At 41.7% G+C, this 25,629-nt stretch overlaps 1 long non-coding RNA gene across 2 annotated transcripts in view; it reads right to left on the bottom strand.

The window, feature by feature from the left end:
- Positions 1-6,110, bottom strand: part of LOC125463327 (uncharacterized) — a 74,062-nt gene extending 67,952 nt beyond the window's left edge. For both annotated transcript variants that reach the window (XR_007249810.2, XR_009447239.1), the window contains exon 1: positions 5,830-6,110. This is a non-coding gene — a long non-coding RNA (uncharacterized LOC125463327). The remainder of the gene's footprint in view (positions 1-5,829) is intronic.
- Positions 6,111-25,629: the final 19,519 nt, after the last annotated feature.

Genomic DNA, 25,629 nt, shown 5'->3' with positions numbered 1-25,629 from the left:
AGAGCAAGTCAGAGAACAAATTAATTCTGATGAATTAAACTGCATTTTTCCCAATGCAGGGGCCTTACTGGAAAGGCAGATGAGTTCAGGACATGTATGGAAACACGTGACTGAGATATCATAGCTATTATGGAAAAGTGGATGGGTTAGGGACAGGACCAACAGTTCAATATTCCTGAGTTTAGATGTTATAGGAAGGACAGAATGTGAGGTAAATGAGGAGATAGGGTGATATTTTTGATTAAGGAAAACATTACTGCTCTGCTCAGAGAGGATATTTGTGCAGGATCATCTAGTGAAGCTATATAGATAGAACTTCGAAATAAGAAGGAGATGATCATCTTCATAGGATTGTACTGTAGGCCCCCAATAGTCAGAGGGAAAGTGAGGAACAAATATGTAGAGAAATCTCAGATATATGTGAGAATAATAGGATTGTAATGGTAGGGGATTTTAACTTTCTAAACATTGACTGGGTCTGCCATTGTGTTAAAGGCTTGGACAGTGAGGAATTTATTAAATGAGTTCAAGCAAGTTTTCTTGCTCAATATGTAGATGAACCTATTAGAGAAGGAGCAAAACTTGACTTTCTTTTGGAAAATAATGCAGGGCAAGTGACTGAGGTATTAGTGGGGCAGCATTTTGGGGCCAGCAATCATAATTCTATTAGTTTTAAAATACTTATGGAAAAGAATAGACCTTGTATAAAAGTTAAAGTACTTCAGTGGACTCATGCAATTTTTAATGATAACGAGACAGGAACGTTCAAGATTTGATTAGAGTAGACTGTTCACAGGTAAAGGAACAATTGACAAATTGGAGGCTTTCAAAGGTGAGATAACAAGAGTTCAGAGGCATTCTGTTCCTGGCAGAGTGAAGGGCACACTGGTAAGAATAGGGGACAATGAACAAATAAAGATATTGAGGATTTGGTCAAGAATAAGAAACAGTCATATATTAACTATAGACAACTGGGATCAAGTGAATGTCTTGATGAGTATAAGAGGCATAGGTGCATTCTTTAAAGGGAAATCAGGAGGGCAGAAGGAAGACATGAGGTAGCCTTGTCAGATAAGGTTAAGGATGATCCAAAGAGCTTCTATAAGCACATTAAGAGCAAAAGAACAAGTAGGGAGAGAATAGAGCTCCTTAAAGATCAACAAGGTCATCTATGTGTGGAATACAGGAGATGGGAGAGATACCAAATGAATGTTTTGCATCAGTTTTTACTGTAGACATGGAAATAGAGAATAGGGAACTTGTGGATACAAATATTGATGTCTTGAAAATAGTCTACATTACAGAAGAGGAAGTGTTGACAGTCTTAAAAAACATGAAAGTGGATAAATCTCCAGGGCTTGATTCAAGTGTATCCCGGGACATTGTGGGAAGTTAGGAAAGAAATTACAGGGCCCTTAGCAGAGGTATTTGTATAAGCTACAGCCACAGATGAAGAACTGGAGGACTGGAAGGTGGCTAATATTTTGGCTTTATCAAAGAAAGTCTGTAAGGAGAAGCTTAGGAACTATAGACGGGTGAGTCTGACATCAGTGGTGGGTAAGTTGTTGGAAGGGATTCTGAAAGGTAGGATTGACACAATTTGGAGAGGCAAGGACGGATTAGGTATAGTCAGCTTTGTTCTGTATGTGGCAATCATGTCTCACTAACTTGATTAAGCTTTTCAAGAACATAACCAAGATTGATGAGGAGAGAGTGATAGGTGTCATCTACGTGAACTTTAGTAAAGCCTTTGACAAGATTTCATATGGTGGCCTAATTTATAAAGCTAAACCACATGGGATTCATGGAGAGCTTGCTAGGTAGATACAAAATAGGTTTGACAATAGGAAACGGAGGATAGTGGTGGAGGGGTATTTATTGAACTAGAGGCCTGGAACCTGAGGTGTTCTACAGGGATTGGTGCTAGGTCCACTTTTGTTTGTCATTTATAGAAACAATTTGGATGAGAATCCAGGCATCATGGTTAATACATTTGTGAATGTCACCAAAATTGGTGGTATAGTTAACAGAGAAGAAGGCTCTCTAAGATTACGAAGGGATTTTGATCAATTGGGCCAATCAGCTGAGGATTGGAAGATGGAGTTTAATTTGGATAAATGCGAGGCGTTGTAGTTTGGGAAAGCAAAGAAGGGCAGGACTTAGATAACAAAGTGTGGGGTTAGATGAACACAGCAGGCCAGGCAGCATCAGTGGAGCTGGAAAGCTGACCTTTTGGGTCTGGACTGTTCTTCAGAAATGGGGGAGGGGAAGGGGGCTCTGAAATAGAGAGAGGGAGAGGTGATGACAGAAGGTGAATAGAGGAGCAGATAGGAGGATAGAAGACGGACAGGTCAAGGAGGCAGGGATGTAGCTAGTTGGTAGGAAGTGGGGGTGGGGGTTGATCAGAGAGGAGGGAGGACCGGATAGGTGGGAGAAAAGATGGGCAGGTCAAGGAGGCGGAGATGAAGGAGTGGCTGGTCTTGAGAGGAGGTCGGGGCTGAGGAGATTTTGAAGCTTGTAAAGTCCACATCGAGACCTTTGGGCTGCTTCCCCCACCCCAACCCCCACTCACCCCATGACCAGCCTCTCCTCTCGTCCCCGCGTCCTTGACCTGTCCGTCTTCCCTCCAGCTATCTGCTCCATTACCCACCTTCTATCATTGCCTCCCCCCTCTCTCTATTTATTTCACAGCCCCCTTCCCCTCCCCCATTTCTGAAGAAGGCTCCAGACCCGAAACATCGGCTTTCCTGCTCCTCTGATACTGCCTGGCCTGCTGTGTTCATCCAGATCCACACCTTGATATCTCAGACTCCAGCATCGGCAGTTCCTACTAACTCCAAGGGCAGGGCTTATACAGTTAATGGTAACGCCCGGGGTAGTGTTGTAGAACAGAGGGACCTAGGGGCCAAGGTACATGGATCTTTGAAAGTTGTATCACGTGTATACAGGGAGGTCACCATGCTTGCCTTCATTGCTCATACTATTTACTGTAGCAGTTGGGATGTCATGTTGAGGTTGTACAGGATGTTCGTCAGTCACTTTAGGAGTATTGTGTACAGTTCTGGTTACCCTGATTTACATAGAATATTATTAAATTGGAGAGGCTTGTTCTAACCACTTCTCTCATAGTCTATCCTTCACCTCCAATAAGTGCAAGTTTCCTCCTTTACTAACCTATCCACTCGCTAGGTGTAATTAAATACGCACTTGCTATTGTCCATTGGCATATCCTGCGCTACATGAATGAGCCTTAGTATTCGATACCAGAAAGAAATTTAACCAAACAAGTCAGCGTAGCCAAAGTCAATCTTCTTCTCACTTAATTTTTTTTATCAGCAGAAATGACAGCTTCAGAAACCAGGGGTAGAAACTCCAGCCAACTTTTCCGCTGTGATTCCGAGAGGAATAATTTTATAAAGTGCTATAAAATTTTACAATTACTTTTCAAGCCACAGCAGGACTGTACAGTATCTATCACCATTCAAACCTCCTTCCGCATTATCTCAGCTTATCAACATCTCCTTTTCATTATTTTCTGCTTCATGCACATGTCTAACATTCCATTAAACACAGCTATACTACTTGCATCAACTTCACTGTGTGTCAGAGTGTTTCATTGGCCACATGTGCTCTGGCAAACCAGCAGCTGTGAAAGGTGTTATAATAATGCAAGTCTTTCTTTAAGAGACAGTAAGAATGCTGGAGCCTGAGACAATACAGCGTGGAGCTGGATGAACACAGCAGGCCATGCAGCATCAGAGGAGCAGGAAAGCTGACGTTTCGGGTCAGGGCCCTTCTTCAAATGAGCTTCCTATTCTTACCACTCTTTTCTCCTGAATTCCTTACTGGGTTTATTAATGACTGTCTCATATCTTTGGTCTCTAACATTCTGCCCTGACTCAAGATGAAATATAGTGCAAAAGTGAGACTGATGATAGCATGTAGCATGACCATGGACTTCTGGGCAGGAGAAGACAAAATTCAAATCCGAATTTTAAACCGAGCAGGCATTTTGCAAACTGAGTAGTCGAGCTATCTAGTTTTATTGTATAATTTATGTTACAGATGACTTCTTCAATCAAGCGGGTAGATCTGAAAGGATGGTAGTTTTTTCACACAGCAACATAATATTCCTGACGTAGAGCCCATCTACAAAAGGTCATAGCGGATGTATTGCTGAAACAAATCTTGTTTTAAGGTTATAAAAATCAACTTCAAAAGTTCACCAAGCATATTCACAAAGGACACTTGCACAGATTAGTTGTGAGATGTATTGCATAGAAGATACCTTGTTAGCAGAAGTGCCCAAATAACCAATTATCAACACCCTCAGGAATGATGTAAATTTCATATCGATTGACATCAAGTGTTTGTCACAGCAGCGATAAAATGGAGAACAAAAATTACAACATCTAAATGATTTGGAGTGAATTAACTTCACACTCATTATTTCCTCCAGAAGGAAATATATAACAAATGATCAGCTGAAATTGTCTTGAGGCAGGGGTCCAAGCATTTGAAAACTGTTACAACCAAAGGGCTATATATCTGTGAATGCAAGATATCCAAAACTCACCGGACTTGGGACACAGAACCAATGGTCAGAAAGACCCAGACAACCATTGGCTGCCACCAATACAAAGTGTCTAGTTATTTGTTTATTTATTGCCACGTGTAATTTGTTACAAAGCACAGTGAAGGAAATGTTGTGAACTGTTGCCACTCTTCAGTGCCGTCGTGAAAATGAAAAATAAACCAACACTTGGAACATAAAGGTTAAAAAAAAAACAAAGTTAGGGGCAGCACGGTGGATCAGTGGTTAGCACTGCTGCCTCACAGCTGCAGAGATCTGGGTGTGATTCCACCCTCGGTTGACTGTGTGGAGTTTGCACATTCTCCCTGTGTTAGCGTCAGTTTCCTCCGGATGCTCCAGTTCCCTCCGACAGTCCAAAGATGTGCAGGCAAGGTAGATTGGCCATACTAAATTGCCTGTACTGTTCAGGGATATATAGATTCGGGGGACGCTCTGAGGGTCAGTATGGACTTCTTAGCTTGAAGGGCCTGTTTCCACTTTGTGGGGATCCTATGAAAAGTGTTCAAATTTGGAGTCCTTCTTGTTAAATGCTCTGTCTTGGGCCTGGTGGCCAGGCATGAGTTCCCTTCACTGTGTCTCCACTGCTGGGATGAAAGTCCCCACCCTTCAGCACCATCTCATCTCCACTGATGCCCTCACAAATGTAGATGCCACTGATGCCTCTGGGTACCACACTGGCCCAAGCATAACTCCGCCACCACAGTGAGTCTGCTTTGGGCCCATCTTGCCGATGCAACCTCTGCTAACGCTGTCAGGTGTCATACTGGGCTTAAACTCCTTTCTGCTGCTGCCTCCATGAATCTGCGCTGGGCTCAGATACTAAACGTCTAAACGTGCTAAACTAAACATCTCCTCCACTGCAGTAGCTATGGATGTTATGAATAGTTTTGGTACATTTGATAAACAGACTCTCCCTCTGAGAAGGAAAAGTCCAATAGGCGCATGAGAATAATGCACCATGTTCACTCAACTAAAAGCAAAATGCTGTAGATCATACATAAAAATAAAACAGAGAATGTTGGAGAAACATTCGAGCTGGTAACATCTGTGAAATGGAAAAAAAAAGAAAACAAATTCAAGTCTAAAGATGGAAGAGTCTTTGGACTTCAAATGTTAACTCTGTTCCTTTCTTCACACATTGCAGACAGACCTGCTGAGTTCCTCCAGCATTTTCTATTTTTGTATCGCATCAACATTTCTCTCAAGAATAATAGAGGAATGCAATAGACACTGACCTCTCCAGTGAAACTCTTATCCGGAGAGTGATGAGTTTTTAAAAACAAAATGCTTCTCAATTTTCTCTTGTCTTAGGAATTCCACACTGTGCCAACAGTCTCACTGGGCATAACTGACACTTCATTAAAATTCATATCATCCACTGGCTTCCATGTTGTGATCAGAAGTGATTCCAGAAAAGCAGCCCCGACTTTATCCTCTCACATAGAAGTGATTCTGTTTGGTGAAATGCATTTTTACATTTTTTTATGAGAGAAACTCGATATTCACATCCAGGAAATTGTTCCTTCCTGAGACAGAGGGAAGTGGGTTTATGCCAAAACTTAATACCGACTCTGAAATCAAGAGGTCACAAGCAGTTCAGGGATCTAATCTGCTCAGTCACATTGTTGAATTTTCACTCTTTATATTTACACTGTCAGTGTTTTTGAGCAGGTTTTCTATAACTTGCAAAATACTTTGACTTGCCCAGTATCAAGGCAAACAATAGTCCGTCCCAAACATAACAAAACTGGTCTTCTGCGTTGTATGGAAATGAGTGAACATGTGATTCTAAGAATACTTTGGTTAAAGTAATCAGATCAATGAAATGTTTAAACCAATGAACCAGACACTAATCCTCTCCTCCTCGTATGAGCTGATGCACATTGGAAGAAGTAACAAAACCAGGGAGTACTCAATAAATACTCCAGAAAGTTCAAAGGATCAGACAGGACTTGGGGCGTTCGCTCATAAGTCCATGATGGTGGCAGAACAGGTAAATAGACTGGTTAAGGAGGCATATGGAACACTTGCCTTTATCAGTTGAGGTGTAGATAAGAGCTAGGAGGTTATGTTAGAGCTTTGCAGAACTTTGGTTAGGCCACAGCTGGAGTACTGTGAGCAGTCCTGGTCACCACACTATAGGAAGGATGAGATTGCATGGGAGGGGATGCAGAGGTGATTGACCATGGTGTTGCCTGGGATGGAGCATTTTAGCTGTGAAGAGAAGGTGGGATAAGATCGGGTTGTTTTCTTTGGAGCAGAGAAGTTAGAGGAGGGACCTGACTGTGGTGTATAATATTATGAGGGGCATTGACAGGGTAGATAGAAAGCAGCTGTTCCAGTCAGAAGCTCAATAACAAGGAGGTATCATTTTAAAGTGAAAGGCAGGAGGTTTAGAGAGGATTTAAGGAAAAATGTTTTCGCCCAGAGAGTAGTGGGGGTGTGGAATACCTGGGAAGTGAGGCTTCAAAATCTTTGAGAAGTGCTTGAATGAACACTTTGGCTATGGGCCCAGTATAGGAAAGTGGGAGTGATGTAGATAGTAGTTTATAATTATTGGTGCATTGCGCCAAAGGTCCACTTCTACATTGTATGATTCTATGATACGTAAGTGTCATTTATTTTCACTGCATACTTAGGCAGGCAGAAACACAACCAAGTTTCAATCTTGTGTACCATTGGTTGTCAGAGATCAAACAAAGATCTTTTCTGATTGTTGAGCAAGCACAAAAAAAATCACTGGGGTGACTGTGTAAATGATCTATCTGACAAAGAGGACTATAGCCAATCAATGACAGATTCTTATTCCCAAAAGGCCTGAGATAAACTTGCCAATGAAAACTTCACCAGACTTGGCCTGATCCTTCCATTTATAAAAAAGTTAACTGGAAACCTCTTGACTGACATGTCCAAAGACAGGACACCAACCTACAGCTCCTTTATTAACATTGCCTGGAGTCATATATAAGGCAGAGCAGGTGACAATGGTAGATCTCCTTCCCTAATGGATATTGGTAATCCAGATGAGTTTTTACAGCAACTTTTCTTGCTTATCATTAAATTTGTAATTCCAGATGTTTTTTAATTGCATTGAAAGTAGGGCTAGGGTTAGAGATAGAGATAAGGACTGGGACTCAAATCTCTTTCCCCTGATGCTTGCCTGGATCTCTGGTTACTAATCCAGTGAGAACACTAACGGTGCTCTGCATCCCCTCATGTATGAATCCAATGTGGTTGACTCTTAGCAAGTCCCTTATTTCACAGACAATTAGGAATGGGCAACAAATGTGAGCCTTGCCTTTGCCCACAGCCCACCAAAGAATAAGTGAAACAAAAAATCCTTCATAATTTGCAACTTGCAAGGTACATTGCAGGCCCAAATGTCTGGATCCTGAGCTCATGCATTTGCATTTAATAAATATCCTGGCACCTTGAAATTTTAACCTGTCAGATGTTGTGTATAATTGCCAAATATTAAGAACTGTTTTATGGTCAACCGGAAGATGTTAGAAAGATCATGAGAAAATCTATTGAGATTCAAGGTGGAGATAATCCCATTCCACAAAAGCAGAAGGCCACAGAAACGTCCAATTCGCAGCTATAGAGGGTAGAAGTGTGAATATGTACTGTATCTCAGCTATAAGCTAGCAAGCACAATGGGGGAACAACAGATAAATATGATAGAATAGGAGATTCAAGTGTGTTATTCATAAGACTTTATTATTTCACGTAAATCATAGAATCGTAGAGATTCATAAGACTATTCTATTTCACATAAATGTAAAAGGTGTTATATACTTAACACCCCTGCCATCCATTGAATAGTGAACTTACTTTTCTTAGAGCAATTAAATGTAGGCAAAAGGAAAGAAAGCGACACCTGAGCGAAAGTCCTTACTTCGAAATCTGCTCAAAACCACAGCACTGACAATCTGTTAAATTGCATTATTTTAATTTCCAAACTCAGATATTTAATTGGGTTCAATTTTAGCACTGAACTAATAACCCAAAGGACAATTCAAGAAATAAGACATTTCACAGAGCTTTTTCAAAAGAACATTCCTATTGAACATGCAATTTGAAGACCGAAGAGATAGCACAAAGGGAATGCAGCTGCACAAAGGATTGTCAGCTTCACTTGACTCAAATAACAGCATTTATATGCCAGGTGTCAGAAACATCTTAGAGCACTTTAACAGGGGACATGGACAATAAATACCAGCAGACCAGGAATTGAGTACAGGAGAAATGACCAAAATACATTTGTTATGAAGAAACAATATTTAATGAATTTAGCTGAGATAGCAAGCAATTAGTGCTCGTCCCTAACTCAGTCATTTTCAGATGGCTGTTTAATGCAGCATCTGCATCTACCAGACTTAAAAATGAATCTCATAAATTATCTTCAATCATAATATCCGTTTCGCAGCTCTATTTCCATAAGGAGATGAACAAAATGCTGTGAAACCGTTGTTCCTGATTCCCTCAGTCATGAATTTTTCTATTAGATCCTCACACTAGGCTGTATCGGATCCCTGGCACAAACTAAATTTCAGAGGAGGAAGAGCATAGGCAGTTTCTCCTCATAAGCTTATTCATGCTCCATAAAACAACACACATTCAGGGCAAAAGCAGTAAGCCGCCCATTAGAGATAAACAGCATTGTGAGAATTAGGTGAATTTTTAAACGGGGCTGAATATTTTACTGCCTGCTTGCAATCATGCTTTACAAGGCTGTGCGACCTAAGCTGCAGTCGTTAGAATCCCAAGTAGAATGGGATAAATCAGATCAACAGTTCAATAGAGAACAACCTAATTATGTTCACCAACTAGCTAGACATTACTTGCAATCAAGTTTCAGTGAGCTGAATAATAACTTGTCATTGAGGAAATAACCTAAGTCTAACACTAGTGTGGACAAAGAACTTAACTGTAACTTTGCTGAAGCAAAACCTTCCTCGACCCATCCCCTGTTTTATATTTAAGTTCAGTCAGGGATTGTGAGCATCGCTGGCAAGGCCGGCATTTATTGCCCATCCTTAGTTGCTGACAATTAAGCATCAAACATTGCTGTTGGTTGGGAGTCACGTATAGGCCAGGTCAGCACTTTACTTCACCAAAGTTCCCAAGCAGCATTTCACTTGCACTTCCTCTCATCTTGTGTATTGTATTCGCTGCACCCACTGTGGCCTACTGTTCGTTGGAGAAACCAAACATAGACTGGATGAGTGCTTTGCCAAACACCTTTGGTCCGTGCACAAACATAACCCAGACCTTCCCCGTAGCCAGGCATTTTAAGGTGTTGCTTAACTGGAAACCATGTCATTCAGCAAGCACAGGGGAGATGGGCGAATGGAATGTGTTGTGAGTTATTATACAAACATCTGAGCTCCCATGAGCTCTTGTTTATGGAGTTGGTTTTCGAAAATTTTACCAGAATGTCTCATTCTTTAGATATTGCTCGAGTAATATTAACCATCTTATGCAGTATGTCCAACTGGAGAACTATAAAGATGCTCAGCTTTTGGTAATTTGTAGAGCCAATTTGTAAAGGATCAATGAAAGCTACACAGGAGGGAAAGGATATTTACCAAGCAACAAAGACTTGATGGAAGCTAAGGAGATGGTTGAGTGGCAAACTATGTTTCCTTGTCTTACTCAAATGTTCTTACAATAAGAATTCATGGCTTGCTAATAGGAACTTGTGCAAAATGCCTTGAATTGTAATCAATTGCAGAGCAAAATATACTATATTGATGAAAAATGTAATTACTGTCAGCAAATCCAAAATATTTTGACATTTTAATTGACTTGTTCAATTGCTCATTTGGATTGGTAAAATCAGCTGTAGTCGCTCTCCATCAAAGAAAATAAAAATAGCAAAAAAAAATTGTTTTCTAGTGTTTTATGCCGAAGCTTTTTACAACTATGAATTAATATGCAATTTACATGAAGTACGGGATATTTAATGTTGATTATATTTTTGGCAGCATTTTCTGAAGATCGACAAAATGTTGTTTCAATTTTTTATCTGATTGCTGTCTATTTATATCAAATTCCCTATCTGTTATCATTAGTTCTATATGTTGTACGCAGTTATATAACATTGGTTAAAATGGCCTCTGATTTGTTTTTCAATCCAGACTTTAAATCTTGATGAGTTTGGAATTTTTTTTTGAGAAAGGTGTTTTCCAACTAGCTAATAGTTAGTCAATCAAGTTAGTTTGGCCATTGATCTATTAGATTCTGATTTGAGAGGGATCCTGAATTGGAGCCATATTTACTACTGTTCTGATCTGATAACAATCCAAGTATTTTTCACGAGGTGTTTTCACAATAAGTGTAGGGAACGAGGTGGTTGGCTAACGTGAGTGACACCATTAAACTGGGGAAGTAAAATGAAGATGTTATTGTGGAGCTGGAGGAACACAGCAGGTCAGGCATCATCAGAGGAGCAGGAAAGTCGACGTTTCGGGTTTATACCCTTCATCAGGACCATCATCAGTGTAAACCTGAAACATTGACTTTCCTGCTCCTCTGATGCTGCCTGACCTGCTGTGTTCCTCCAGCTCCACATTGTGTGTTATCTCTGACTTCAGCATTTGCAATTCTTGCTATCTCCTGAAGATGTTATTAATGTTTTCTAGTAATTATCATGTGTGGTTTCGATTTCGCAGATACTGTTGTGTTGTTTGATAAGAGCTTGCTATGGGCTGCTGCATAATTCTCATTACGACACAAATATTTCACCTTGTGGTGGTGTTGGCCTCAACCAGAACCTTAAATGAATGTGAATCATTTAATCAGGACATAACAAGGCAACAAAAGCCAACTGTACAATTAATCTTCAAAGTCCAGGACAGACAAATTAGAGGTCAGAAACAAGACGCAGAAATGAATGTTCCATGAATACTTTTGATGTAATAGCTTACAGAATTGTTCAACAACCTTTCAGTTAATTAACAATTGAGAAGCAGGCTCATACCAAAGGATATGTTTGTTAGTTAAAAAGAAGCGAGAGTTCTGGTGAAAATGTGGGTAGGTGAATGTGATCGGCTCCCAGGAGGCCCAATGGACTCTTCCACTTTCTAGGAGTTCTTTTGGGATCTATTCCAAAGCACTCCTGGCTGTAAGTTTCAGTGAGAACTTCAAAAATCTCCTAATTCACTGAGTTGAAGAGAACATATTGGCAGTCAGTTTAAATAAAGAGTCTGCACTGGCTTGACTTTCAAGTTCATGAGGCATGACGTCTTCAGGATGTCTCAGCTTGCATCGTTGTAACATTTCAGTTTCACTGTTGCATGCCTTATAAATACACAACACTACTTATGCTGCATTCTGGAGCAAGGACTGTTGGGGCCAAAATAAAAGACAAGCTAAAGAACACATTCCATGCGCTAATTATACGCCAGCTCAATCATATACTTTGTTCTTGTATTTGATTGAACTGCATTGCTATTGCGCTAGAGAGGCAGGCACTCTCAGGGCAAGCTATGTTGCAGGCTGCTAGTTAATATTATGATGTAGGTGTGGCAGAAATTCTAAACCCTTGTTTTTAAGCTTTGAACAGTTAAAACAAAATCACCTTTGAATTTCCATTCCAACAAAAATCAATGATTTAAAGGAAACATAATTTGAATCAAGAATCCGTCAGCATGTACCTGTAATTATTGTGAAAATCTTAGATTAAAACGGCTGCCGTGAAAACAAAGCTGTCAAACATATTAAGGCTTGACTGCCAATTATACAAAATCGAGATAGTATAGGTTTCCCATATTCATTCATTGCTGCAGCCTTCAGCAATTAACATTAGGTGTCCAATCCATAGTACATTGCATTTGAAATCCTCATCGTAACTTACAAATCTGGTCATCGGTTAATGGGTAACACTCAATCTAAAATACCAAGTTATAGGTTCAAATGTCATTCCTAAGACTTTGCCACAGAAATCTCAAAGGCTCCATCTTTAGACGAAATATTAAACTGACCCTCCTACATTCTCAGGTGGATATTAAAGATTTCGTGGCACTATTTTGCAGAATTCAACCTGGTACTGGCCATCATTCAACCCTTATTCAACATCAACAAAGTAATGGCCTAGTGGTATTATCGCTGGGCCTTGAAATAACTCCATAGAGGCCGGTATCCCATAGCCAGGTCACCCTTTATTTACATGTGCACAGTACATGGGTTCTGACGAGTCAGCTCAAAGCTAGTCCCTGAAGTCAGAAGAATCTATGAGGCTCCTGTTTATAACTGTCAGCCAGGATTCCCTGATTGTTTCAGGTTATCAGTCCCAAATAGGAAACCCATACTCAATGTGATCTGCCCAGCCAACTCATTCCAATCACTACAGATTATTAATTCAGAAACTCCACTAATGTTCTGGGGACCTGGGTTCATGGCAGATGGTGGAATTTGAATTCAATGAAGAATCTGGAATTAAGTGTCTTATGATGACCATGAATCCATTGTCGAATTTCCAAAAATAAACATCTGGCTCACTAATGTTCTTTAGGGAAGGAAACTGCCATCCTTACCTGGCGTCACCTACTTGTGACTCCAGACCTACAACAATGTGGCTAACTCTTAATTGGCAGATGGGCAATAAGTACTGGGGTAGCGAGCACATTCTGCGAGTAAACTTTTAAAAAAAATGATTTGATTGCCGTTGTGTTTTTTGCAAGAGCTTGCTATAAGTGAATTGGCTGCAGCATAATTTTCATTATAACAATGACTACACTTCAAAAGTGCATCATTTGCTGTCAGGGAATTGGGGTGCACTATACAAGCGCAGCTTCTTTCATGACCTCACTCACCCAACTTCTGTAGTCTTACCTCTAAGCTATCCCAGCTCATGTACTTTATTCTTATGAGTTAGTGTGTTGGCTCATCTTCCTGTATCACCAGTGACAGAAGTTTCAAGTATTATGGCCTACTTTGGCCATTATTTCTAAGCCACATCATCTTATAATGTATCAAGCTCATCATGTAAAGCTTCCTTTCCAGACCTATCTTCAAATGCTTTTACCCTCCTTGTACCTTTCAATAAAAGTAATGAAGTTGATTTGATTTGATTTGATTTATTGTCATGTGTAGCTAAGTACAGTGAAAAGCTTTGTTTGCGAGCAGTACAAGCAGATCATCGTAAGCAAGAACATGCAGATCATTAGGTGCTTAGACAGAGTGAACCATACAAGTTACATTGCACAGGAGGTGCGCAAAACAACATCAATGTTAGCAAGATCAACATTATTTGAAGTTAGAGAGTTCATTCAACAGTATAATAATAGCGGGGAAGAAGCCGTTCTTGAACCTGTTGGCGCAATATGTTCAAACTTCAGTATGTCCTGCCTGATGGAAAAGATTCTATGAAAGCATTGACAGGGTGGGAGGAGTATTTGATGATGTTAGCAGTCTTTCTGTGGCAAGAAGATGTGTAACTTGGGCCTATGGATGGAGTGTTAGCTTCTGTGATGTTGGGGTGACATTAGTGGCACAGAGGATGATTCTGCAAGTACCACCTTTAACCTGCACTCTCACCTTGTGACATTCCCTCTCTAAGAATGTAGCAGCAGGAGTTGACCTTATGGCCTCTCAAGATTGTTAATAACTTTAGCGTAACTGTGGTTACAACTCCATTAGCTCTGCCATTGTCCATATTCTTTGATTCCTAGAACAGTCAAAAGGCTACCAATTTCAGGCTTGACTTTTCTCATTGTTGGGGCCTCCACTGTTCACTAACTATAGAATTCTAATATCAGGCATGCAGTCTTACAGCAATGCAGAGTAACTAAAATGAGTTTCCTCCTCTTAATTCTTGTTTAGAACCAATTTCTTTAAGAAATGTTGACTGGTTAAGACTTGAAGTTATTTGTGAACATATTAAATTAACTCTTTCCCCAATCTCATAAGGAATCCCTTCAATTTTCTCGACTGCTTTATCAAAGTGGATTAATTTGAACTGAGGTACAGTTTTACTGTTTTTTATAGTACAGAGCCTAAGTAACCATTTCACATGTGGGAGATTAGACAGTGCATCATCCCAAAAGGAAATCCCAGTTTGGATCTGAAGCCATATTCCCTCTCATTTCTTTTTCTTTTGCTCAATCCCTGAGGCCCATGCATGGCAGTGACTTTTAGGTTTGGAAGTTTGAGCTGCCCTTTGATGAGGTGGTATTGAGTTGCCATTTTCAACCACTAAAATTTGTGTGGTACGAGCTGGACCTGCTACTTCATTAGGGAGGGGGATCCAGGATTTTTACCCATCCCTTCATTTTAATTGCAGCCAAATGAACATAATTTTCTTTCGTATTTGTTCATAGATTGTAAGCCTCACTAGCTAGCAGTATAGGAAGTAAAGCACAATATAACATTTCTCAGCTGTTTTCAGGAAAGAGCATGACTGTTTGGCTGGAGTGACGTTTTGTGCACATTACTGAGCATATGTTGCCTTCATGTCAGAATATAAAATTGAGTGTTGGCAAGTCAGCAGCTTGTTATAAATTTCTCCTGATTATTACTTCCATCAACTTACACAGAGGTGAAATTTGGGGCAGGTGTAAATTGCATTGTCAACTTGCTTTCATATACTTGAGGCTATTACACAGTTTTAAAATGAACCCCTAAATGCTTCACTCAAGCAATATATTGCACAGTGTATATATGTTAAACTCTATACCTGAGTCTTTGGAATTCTCCAACTAGTGGGTGGTAGAATCTCCAGTGTTGTGTATATTCAAGGTTGCAATTGACGGACTTTGATTTCTTACAGAATTAACAAATATTGGGAGAAGATGCAAAGTGGATTTGAGGCACCAGTTGAGACAATGAGCAACCATACTGCCTAATATACTATGTTCTCCCAGAGAACATGGCTTACAGTGACAGTGCAGGTGAAAAGAGTTACATGTACAATTATCCAACTTGCCTCGCCTGAGCAGGCATGTCACCATCATCTCTACTTACTACTTTAGTTGTAAAGAGGTGTGCATCATGAAAATTACAACCAAGATAATTTATTGCAAGAAACAATATCAGATAAAGAGCCTTTCATAAATGGTGCTAAGATAATCTTCGAACAACATCATTCCATCAAATTGAAAAATGTTCACTTAACATATATCAGAAATGAATTGAGTCAAAAAGCATGATTTACAAAAGAAATGGTTTTCCTGAGAGGGAATAGAATGGAAATATTTAGAATGAATGTTATTTTCATTTTGCATTTTAGAAGTTCAAAGAATTTCTCTTTCTCCCTTTTGACATGTCAATTTAGGCGGGGGGGGGGGGGGGGAGACACAATTAGCAAGTTGGAACCTTGAGTTTGACTTATATCAAGAGTTGAAATCGATCCTTCGGTGAATGTTGGGGTTTTTGTGACGTGGGTTTGACGTGCCTGGGAATCTACTGTCCCAATTTGCTTCTGCTCTTCTTTATGTTTCTCACATCTCTGTGTTAAATTATGTTTCATTGATTGTGTTCATGTTGGCTGTATTTTCAGGAGATAATACTTGTGATCCATCTGGTGTCTACTGTCTGCCCACCCAGTCCATGACAAAAAAAATCATCAACATTTTGGAAGACTTAAGACTGCAGTTAAGACATAGATGCTGTGGCTTTGAAGGTCTGTAAACTAAATGGACCCATTCTTGCTGTTTTAGAATATGCATGAAGAATACATATCCTAAAGGAAATCTTACCTGGTCTGGCGTATATGTGACTCCAGACCCACAGCAAAGTGGTTTAATCTGTCCTGCCCTCTTGGCAATTAGGGATGGGCAATAAATGCTGCCTGGTCAGCTATGTCCTTATGCCATGAATGAATTTAGAAAAAGGCTCACATTTGTAAAGTATCTTTTAAATGCCTCTTAAGAAACGCCTCAAAGGACTTTCCATGAGTCACACCAGTGCAGTCACTGCCGGTATGTAGGCAATGATAGATTGCACTGCAAAATTCCACAAACGTTTGGACATTTCCTCCTGATCAGCAGAGGCATATAACATGCTGTTGATCTATTATTGTCTGCTTTATATTATTGGGACAGGTAAAAATTGCCCACAATACATTTTGTAGTGTTCAACATTATTCGCTCCTCACCTGAATTTACAATATTTGCTGTTCTTCTCATGGCTATAACACTGGCTATAAGAGCCGATACCATAGCTCTGTCCTGAGTAACATTTTGGTTGCATTGTACAAAACACTTCAGCAATATCATAACTGGTAAAAACCAATTGAAGACAGTTTTGACTTTGGCCACTTATTCAAGATGTAAAAACTGAAAGAACTACAGGAAAGAAAGAAAATCAGGAAGAAAAACAAAAAGTTGCTTTCCCAGCAACTTTGTTTTCATTCAAGATGTAAGTTCCGCTGGAATAATGATAATAATACATGGAGCAGAAAATGGCAGACACAAAAGTGGACCAAATTATGAATGTTGATCATGACAACGGGCTTGAAATTTGTCGCAATCGTCCTGGTAGACTGTACTTTTGGATAGATTGCTTCAGTCAAGCTGATCTAAAAAAAATCATTCAGAGAGGATAACAAAATGTGAGGCTGGATGAACACAGAAGGCCAAGCAGCATCACAGGAGCACAAAAGCTGATGTTTTGGGCCTAGACCCTTCATCAGAGAGGGGGATGGGGAGAGGGAACTGGAATAAATAGGAGAGAGGGGGAGGCGGACCGAAGATGGAGAGAAAAGAAGATAGGTGGAGAGAGTATAGGTGGGGAGGTAGGGAGGGGATAGGTCAGTCCAGGGAAGATGGACAGGTCAAGGAGGTGGGATGAGGTTAGTAGGTAGATGGGGGTGCGGCTTGAGGTGGGAGGAAGGGATGGGTGAGAGGAAGAACAGGTTAGGGAGGCAGAGACAGGTTGGACTGGTTTTGGGATGCAGTGTGGGGAGGGGACGAGCTGGGCTGGTTTTGTGATGCAGTCGGGGGAGGAGGGGAAGAACTGGGCTGGTTTTGGGAGGCAGTGGGGGAAGGGGAGATTTTGAAGCTTGTGAAGTCCACCTTGATGCCATTGGGCTGCAGGGTTCCCAAGCGAAATATGAGTCGCTGTTCCTGCAACCTTCGGGTAGCATCATTGTGGCACTGCAGGAGGCCCATGATGGACATGTCATTTAAAGAATGGGAGGGGGAGTTGAAATGGTTCGCGACTGGGAGGTGCAGTTGTTTGTTGCGAACCGAACGGAGGTGTCCTGCAAAGCGGTCCCCAAGCCTCCGCTTGGTTTTCCCAACGTAGAGGAGGCCACACCGGGTGCAATGGATACAATATACCACATTGGCAGATGTGCAGGTGAACATCTGCTTGATATGGAAGGTCATCTTGGGGCCTGAGATGGGGGTGAGGGAGGAGGTGTAGGGGCAAGTATAGCACTTCCTGCGGTTGCAGGGGATGGTGTCACGTGTGGTGGGGTTGGAGGGGAGTGTGGAGCGGACAAGGGAGTCCTGGAGAGAGTGGGCTCTCTGGAAGACAGACAAGGGTGGGGATGGAAAAATGTCTTGGGTGGTGGGGTCGGATTGTAGATGGCAGAAGTGCCAGAGGATGATACGTTGTATCCGGAGGTTGGTGGGGTGTTATGTGAGAACGAGGGGGATCCTCAGGGAGTGGTTGTGGCGGGGGCGGGGTGTGAGGGATGTGTGGCGAGAAATGCAGGAGGCGCGGTCAAGGGCGTTCTCGACCACTGCAGGGGGAAAGTTGCGGTCCTTGAAGAAAGTGGACATCTGGGATGTGCGTGAGTGGAATGCCTCATCCTGGGAGCAGGTGTGGCGGAGGCGGAGAAATTTGGAATAGGGGGTGGAATTTTTGCAGGAGGGTGGGTGGGTGGAGGTGTATTCTAGGTAACTGTGGGAGTCAGTGGGCTTGAAATGAACATTGGTTTCTAGCTGTTTATCTGAGATGGAGACTGAGAGGTCCAGGAAGGTGAGGGATGTGTTGGAGATGGCCCAGGTGAACTTGAGGTTGGGGTGGAAGGTGTTGGTGAAGTGGATAAACTGTTCGAGCTCCTCTGGGGAACAAGAGGCAGCGCCGATGCAGTCAGCAATGTAACGGAGGAAGAGGTGGGGTTTGGGGCCTGTGTAGGTGCGGAAGAGGGGCTGTTCCACGTATCCTACAAAGAGGCAGGCATAGATTGGGCCCATGCGGATACCCATGGCCACCCGCTTTGTCTGTAGGAAGTGGAAGGAATCGAAAGAGAAGTTGTTGACGGTGAGCATGAGTTCGGCTTGGCGGATGAGGATGTCATTGGAGGGGGATTGGTCGGGCCTGCGGGACAGGAAGAAGCGGAGGGCCTTGAGGCCATCTGCATGAGGAATACAGGTGTACAGTACAAATGGCCTCAAGTCGCTCCGCTTCTTCCTGTCCCGCAGGCCTGACCAATCCCCCTCCACTGACACGCTCATCCGCCTAGCCGAACTCGTCCTCACCCTCAACAACTTCTCTTTCGATTCCTCCCACTTCCTACAGACTAAGGGGGTGGACAAGGGTATCCGCATGGGCCCAAGCTGTGCCTGCCTCTTTGTAGGTTACAGTCCCTCTTCTGCACCTACACAGGCCCCAAACCCTACCTCTTCCTCCGTTACATTGATGACTGCATCGGCACCGCCTCTTGCTCCCCAGAGGAGCTCGACCAGTTCATCCACTTTACCAGCACCTTCCACCCCAACCTCAAGTTCACCTGGGCCATCTCCAACACATCCCTCATCTTCCTGGACCTCTCAGTCTCCATCTCAGGTAACCAGCTAGAAACTGATGTCCATTTCAAGCCCACTGACTCCCACAGCTACCTAGAATACACCTCCTCCCACCCACCCTCTTGCAAAAATTCCATCCCCTATTCTCAATTCCTCCGCCTCCGCCGCATCTGCTCCCAGGATGAGGCATTCCACTCCCACACATCCCAGATGTCCACGTTCTTCAAGGACCGCAACTTTCCCCCTGCAGTGGTCAAGAACACCCTTGACCGCGCCTCCCGCATTTCCCACCACACATCCCTCACACTCCGCCCCCGCCACATCTGCCCCCAGAGGATCCCCCTCGTTCTCACATACGACCCCACCAACCTCCAGAAACAACGTATCATCCTCCGACACGTCCGCCATCTACAATCTGACCCCACCACCCAAGACATTTTTCCATCCCCACCCTTGTCTGCCTTCTGGAGAACCCACTCTCTCCACGACTCCCTTGTCGGCTCCACACTCCCCTCCAACCCCACCACACCCGGCACCTTCCCCTGCAACCGCAGGATGTGCTACACTTGCCCCTACACCTCCTCCCTCACCCCCATCCCAGGCCCCAAGATGACCTTCCATATCAAGCAGAGGTTCACCTGCACATCTGCCAATGTGGTATATTGTATCCATTGTACCCGGTGTGGCTTCCTCTGCATTGGGGAAACCAAGCGGAGGCTTGGGGACCGCTTTGCAGAACACCTCCGTTCGGTTCGCAACAGACAACTGCACCTCCCAGTCGCGAACCATTTCAACACCCCCCCCCCCCGCTTCTTTCCTCAGATGACTTGTCCATCATGGGCCTCCTTTAGTGCATAAATGATGCCACCCGAAGGTTGCAGGAACTGCAACTCATATTCCACTTGGGAACCCTGCAGCCCAATGGTATCAATGTGGACTTCACAAGCTTCAAAATCTCCCCTTCCCCCACTGCATCCCAAAACCAGCCCAGCCTGTTTCTGCTTCCCTAACCTGTTCTTCCTCTCACCCATCCCTTCCTCCCACCTCAAGCCGCATCTCCATTTCCTACCTACCACCTCATCCCGCCTCCTTGACCTGTCCATGTTCCCTGGACTGACCTATTCCCTCCCTACCTCCTCACCTATAATCTCCTCTGTACCTATCTTCTTTTCTCTCCATCTTCAGTCCGCCTACCCCTCTCTCCTATTTATTCCAGTTCCCTCTCCCCATCCCCCTCTCTGATGAAGGGTCTAGGCCCAAAACGTCAGCTTTTGTGCTCCTGAGATGCTGCTTGGCCTGCTGTGTTTATCCAGCTCCACACTTTGTTATCTCGGATTCTCCAGCATCTGCAGTTCCCATTATCTATCATTCAGAGGGGACTTAGGACCAGTTTCGTTGTCTCCAACAATTTAAAACCCTGTGTGACCCCTTCAAAGCAGGTTATGACTGGCATTCCTGCTGTCAATTCTTCTGATGTTCCTCTGGTATAGTTACTTTCTAGCCTCAAATTCCACCACTGCAATGTAAAGCATATGGGGATTTACAAATTTAAATTTATAAAACTTGAAGCATGAGAATGCTGTTATGTTTTTTTTAAATGCAACAGACATAAGCTTACTGCATCCCATCGCAGTCATGCCATTAATTAGAGTGACACACTCTTTGTATAACTGAGGCAACGTGAGACACAGTTGAAAGAATGAGAAATATTATTTGTGCCTTATTGGAGGTACCTTCGTGTTTAAGTTTCCTAGCGTATGAATAATTGAGTGCAAGGACCTCTTTATTGACAGGAAGAAAGCTTTCATCCTCACTGGGCTGGTGGTATTGTACTCAGCACTGTGTGCAGATACTGTGCCTGCTGTTGTAACAGAGTTTGGGAAAGACATTCTTACCCTGTCATTTGGTTTTCATAATTTTTTTAAATAAGCTGTTTCAGAACGGTTGTTTTTCTGGTAACCTACCGTTCTAATTCACAGTAACCCAGCACTCTCAGATGCAATTGCAATATGATCAATATCTACCAATGCAATCGTAAGCATGAAAATTAAAAAAATATGATCACATGAATGCTTAACAAAAATAGTTAACATATTCCTGTCAGATTTGTTTGACCAGTACTTTAACTGAGTTTGTAACTTATTCAAAGTTCAAGGCTGCTTACATCTTCACTCAAATAAAGCTATGTTTTCCAATTTTATAAACTGTTTATTTTCAATAACTTGATGGGATATAGAAGCAGAAGGAGGACTTTTAACCAATTAGGTCTGCTCCTTCATTCAATTAGGCAACAGCTGGGTTGATAATCCTTACCTCCAATTTATCACTGTCTCCTCAAACACCTTGATTCTTCTACTGATTTTTAAAAAATGTCTGTCTCAACCTTGCCCAGACTCTACAGTCCTCTGTGGTAAAGAATTTTCTACATTCAGTATTCTCTGAGCGAAGAAATTCCTCCTCGGCACTCGCCTTCCCACCTACTTTGGGTCAGCTGCAAACTTAGACTCAGTATGCTCTCTTCCCTCGTCCAAGTCATTAATATATATATTGTATATTACTATATATTATGGCCACTGTACTGACTCCTGTGGCATTCCAAAAGTTACAAATTGCCATCCTGAAAGTGTTTCTTTATCCCTAATGTCTTCTAATATTCTATTCCCAACATCATGGGCTCTTGTCTTATTAAAGAGGTTTTAATGCAGTATCTTAACAAACGCCTTTTGGAAATCCAAATATATTACATCTACAGGTTCACCTTTATCTGTCCTGCTTGTTCCTTCCTCAAAGAATGCTAATAAATTTGTCAGGCATGATTTACCATTCATGAAGTCAAGCAGACTCTGCTTATTTTGATTATATATTTCTAAATGCTCTGTTATTACGACGTTCATAGTAGATTTCAACACTTTCCAAATGAGACAGGTAAGCTAACTGGTTCGTAGTCACCTGCTTCTGGAGTCACCCTCCCTTTTAAGATAATACCATTTCTGAAGTTAATGTTATTTGTATTATGAATGCAAAAGTGTGATATTATTATGAAAGAATTGTGAAGAGATTCCACGATTGTTTGCTAGGTACTCCATACAATCAAACAGATACATGTAACTCAATTGATACTGTTTACCATCAGAATGTTTTGTCAGGATCCCTCAGATGATAGAGAATTGCTTCGAGCATCATTAGTTCAAAATAGCATTTAAAAATTGCGCAAGTATTAATTTGTTTTTTAGTCTGTTTATGATATCTTGGTTTCGAGTTTAATCTCCTGTGTATGTCCTGCTGTGAGCAGATCCCAACTGAGGTTCCAGATGAATTGACCCGAATTTTCCATCATCCAGATAAGGAAGGGTGAACTGGCCCCCCTTGTCTATTCAACAACCCCATCAGTTTGTCACAACAAGCTTAGTTTAAGAAGAACCCTTTCTGTTGCAACTGCCTTTCCCTCAGAATAATATAATTCATGCTTTTAAAAGGAGTCAATTTAACCAGGCTTTCCTGAGCTGATGAAAGAATGAGTTTATTAGCTACTAAATGCAAGAAGGAATAATATCACCTCACAAATACACACAGATTAGCAACGAAAGAATTTAAAAAAGACAAAGGTTAGGATATGTAGATGAATTCCATGAAGAGTAGATGATGGGATATTAGGTTGTTACTCTGAGTGATAGCGATAGCATGGATGTTGGGACATGAGTGGTTGATGTTGAGATGCTTGGCTTTGCGAGTCAGCTGAATTTGTTTTACCCTGTTCCACTTTGGTTGTAGTTTCACTTGCTCTCTGGCTTTGCAACAAAGCAAAAGATTTCCCTTATTCTTAACCTACAGTGCAAGGGTGACTAGGGGTTTTCTCAGCTATTGTCATCACAACATCTAGCCTTGCCAATAGCACACTGAGGCTGGGGTTCACATCGACTTTTAACACTTGCTTTTGTGCATTCTAAAGAAAGGGAAAACACACACACATATCTTTTGACCTAACTGTTCCCTTTTCTCCCTTACGCTCACTGTACGAGATAAATCAGAAAGATTTACTGCTCAGTTTGCAGTGCATTTCTCCATTTGAAGCTTCCCTCAAGCCTATCAGGTATAATATTTCATGGTCTCCCCCAATGCTGGAGATAACCCTCTCAGGCTTTCCAGACATTCATTGTGCTGAGTTGTTCCAAATTACATTCTGCTATTTTGGCACATGTGATAATTAAAAGTTCACTGTATCCATACATAATCAGTGGTCGTTACTATCGCATGATTTATTTTGCTTTCTGTACAATAATTAAACGGTGAATTGTCATCCACTTCTTTTACTTCTAGGTTTGCTGTCTGTGAGAATTATACCTTCAATTTGGCCAGGGCTGGGTGCATTGTCTAGGTAAATTATCTGATAATTCATCTCCTTCGTACTGCAAACTGCATGCAAACAAATCAGATGGTTAGCTCTCTGCTTCACATCTTATGTGCTTGACAGTAAGTATTAGGCCAATATCATTAACATTTTGTGGGAGGCGGGTGTGGAGAGGATGACAATGTTGTTTGAACAAAGGAGTCAGTCCTGTTGCTCAGCACCACTGAGCCCCTCTAGATGGTTGGAAATTGAAGATCACATTGAATATGGAAAATCAGTGTTCTGTAGCCTTGTTAAACCTTTGTGGGGATATTATCAAAAGTTCAGCAGCATATTCCTTCCCTTCACTTTTTAAAGCAAAATTCAGTCCTTACTTGCCAACAATGTTAGCTTTCAGACCGTGCAAGAGAGGAAACAGCAGTTTGTAGATTTTTACAATGCCAAAATATATTCAGATCATGTTATGGTCCCACATTGTCTAAATCCCGAAGAATAGCAACCATGCTTGACCAAAGAACAATTGTGATGCACAAGGCCCAGTCTACAACGCTAGGATTTTCAGTTTAGTCTGGTGAGGAAATGAAGTTTGCTTAGCCTTGCTTGCATGAGCACGTTTCATCATGTAATATAACCCAAAGGCCAGCAGGAGAATCTGATAACATTATAAAAATCAGACTGTCAAGTTTCACACAATCCTTTATCGTACTGCGTTATGTGCCATTTGCAGTACTTTTTTACAACTTCACTTTGAAACCTCTGTGCACTGGATACCAACAAGGCTGACATTAACTACATGTCTCTGTTCCCTTTCCCAGATGGCTGATGACAAACTGTCACAGGAGTGTGCAATTGAAGTAAATCAAGTGTTGCATATGTCATCTCTGCCATTACAAGTTGGAAATGTGTGATAAGTCAGTTAAAGAAGATTTAATGTAGCTATTGCTGAAAATCAGGCTCTTGAGAGAATTGTTTAACAAGGCTATAATCCTGAGAGCAGTTTGTTAATCCGAGATATCTTTATCTGAGAAAAAGCATATTCGAGACATTTAATGTTATTATCTTACGTCAGCTCAGCATGTTTGGCATTTGCTGCAAAACTAACAGATCATCTGGTAACATTCTGAAAGGCAATATTCAACAGAATTGCACCTTCTCTCTGTCATCCCTTGCAATTGCATGGACCACATCACTTATTATCTTTCTGACAACTGGTGCATGTACTAGTGAGAAATATTATAGATCACATTAGCAAGGTTAGACATCTTTCTGTCAAGACACCCACTGTAACACCTTTGAATCTTTTTGAGGAATGTCCCATCAGTTTTGATGTTTTCAACACCAAGGGTGTAAGTTGAAATGTCAAAAAAAACCGTGCTTTTAAAATGTGTTTCACAAAAATTAATCTTCCTTATTGTTTCTGAAAAATGAAGCGCCTTTTTTGCATTTTACTCACAGAGTTCATTTGATTGTAACAGTCCTGCTTCGTTTCTACTGTCAAGTGTCTATTGAATAACTTGTTAGTTTGGTTCATTTGATAGCTTCTCAACCCTCAGGAGGCAGCTGGTTCGAGCCTTTCCAACATCTAAAACCCACCAACTGACTTGATACATGTTTCATTGGCTGAGAAGCTATCTTTAAAAAGAAACATCAGACCAGGCTCTTGTTTGTGTATGATGTGCAGGTGCTGGTGTTTGGACTGGGGTGGACAATGCCAGAATTCATGCAACAGCAGATTATAGTCCAAAATATTAATCAATTAGTCAATATATATTTTAATCAAATACAGTCTTCCAACTGATTGAAGAATTACAGCATCTCGGGTTTGTTTAATATATCCTGATCAGTGATGTGACCATTTGATCTTTAACTAATAACTCTGTGTCTGATACCATCTCTCTCAGTAACACCTGAAGGAGGACCGAGGCTCCAAAAACTTGCATTTTCAAATAAACCTGTTAGACTATAACCTGGTGCCTTGCGATTTC

This window comes from Stegostoma tigrinum, chromosome 25 (assembly GCF_030684315.1).
Source record: "Stegostoma tigrinum isolate sSteTig4 chromosome 25, sSteTig4.hap1, whole genome shotgun sequence".
NCBI lineage: Eukaryota > Metazoa > Chordata > Chondrichthyes > Orectolobiformes > Stegostomatidae > Stegostoma > Stegostoma tigrinum.
Note: the sequence above shows the minus strand (reverse complement) of the source record. Positions and strands in the feature narration are given on the sequence as shown.